Source organism: Cebus imitator, unplaced genomic scaffold (assembly GCF_001604975.1).
Source record: "Cebus imitator isolate Cc_AM_T3 unplaced genomic scaffold, Cebus_imitator-1.0 Scaffold757, whole genome shotgun sequence".
Taxonomy (NCBI): domain Eukaryota; kingdom Metazoa; phylum Chordata; class Mammalia; order Primates; family Cebidae; genus Cebus; species Cebus imitator.
In genome coordinates this window covers 499,619-500,723 of record NW_016108072.1, presented here as the reverse complement: position 1 = coordinate 500,723, position 1,105 = coordinate 499,619, and the positions used below count along the sequence as shown (strand labels likewise).

General features: G+C 34.1%; 1 long non-coding RNA gene across 1 annotated transcript in view; it reads right to left on the bottom strand.

Annotated features, from left to right (window-relative positions):
- Positions 1-88: 88 nt before the first annotated feature.
- Positions 89-1,105, bottom strand: part of LOC108296986 — a 4,122-nt gene continuing 3,105 nt past the window's right edge. Inside the window, exon 3 of the long non-coding RNA XR_001822058.2 lies at positions 89-629. This is a non-coding gene — a long non-coding RNA (uncharacterized LOC108296986). The remainder of the gene's footprint in view (positions 630-1,105) is intronic.

Genomic DNA, 1,105 nt, shown 5'->3' with positions numbered 1-1,105 from the left:
ATTAGTAGGTTACTTCTCATGCATCAGTGTTATAAATTCAACATATAGACTGACAACCTAAATTAATGGTGGAACACAGTTCTTTTCCTTTTTTTTTTGTATCTGTTTAATGAAAATAAGAAGGTACAACCCAAGTTTTGTACTCTGACTAGAGGGATTCCACTTCAAGGTCTGAAAGTAGGACTTTTACCTTAAAAACAACCACGACAAACAAAAACTGTCACACAGGATGGCTAAGAAGATTGCTTAAACAGTTTTGTGTGGATCTTGTTGGTGCTGAACTATGGCATGAGCCTTATAGATTGTAAAATAGAGATAGTCGGAGCTAATGTACAGAATTAAATTTTTAAACTTTATTTGTTGTTAAATTCTGTGAAGTTTCAGTTATCTAAAATAAACATACACAAATATGAAAAGAAAATAAAATTCTATGTTTTTGATGAATGCTAACCTTCTGATGTTGCCTTCTAAGCAAATTGAAAGCTGCCTTCTACTGAATGAGGAAGAGAACAAATACTTGGCTGAATGAAGTACTGCAAAGGACTTGCATGCACTTTGAAGAAAGACTTAAGTCACTGTCGTATGATTTCCATTCTTTTTAGTTTTTTCTTAAATAGATGACAAAATACCTACACAGAGTGATATTTCAGTTACTATAGTAAATGTATTTTCCAGTCTGACATTCAGCTTAAATTTGCCTGTATGTGATTTACTCCATAGGTACTTGATGAACGCATTATTGTCAGATTGGGTACAGATGCTAAACACTATCTGAAGGTCATCCCTAGTCATTTCTATTTCTTAGGGTAAAAGTGAAGTGATTTGAACTATCAAAACCCCTTTGAAATAATTTATCAACGTATCAGATAAACGCAGTTTCAGAATGATTAAGAAAAACTGTTTGACCAAATAATGTGGCTGATTAACAGTGGTAGGATTTCTAGCCCGGGGGTTTAAACTGGACTTAAAGTTCTGTTCTGTGTTTTATTCCTGAACTTGCCGCTTTTGTATTCTTTGAGTTCAGTTTAACGACAGTTACTCTAAGTCCATTTTCAGAGGTACGATTTCTAGCCTGAGGGCTGAAAATGGACTTAGAGTAACTGTC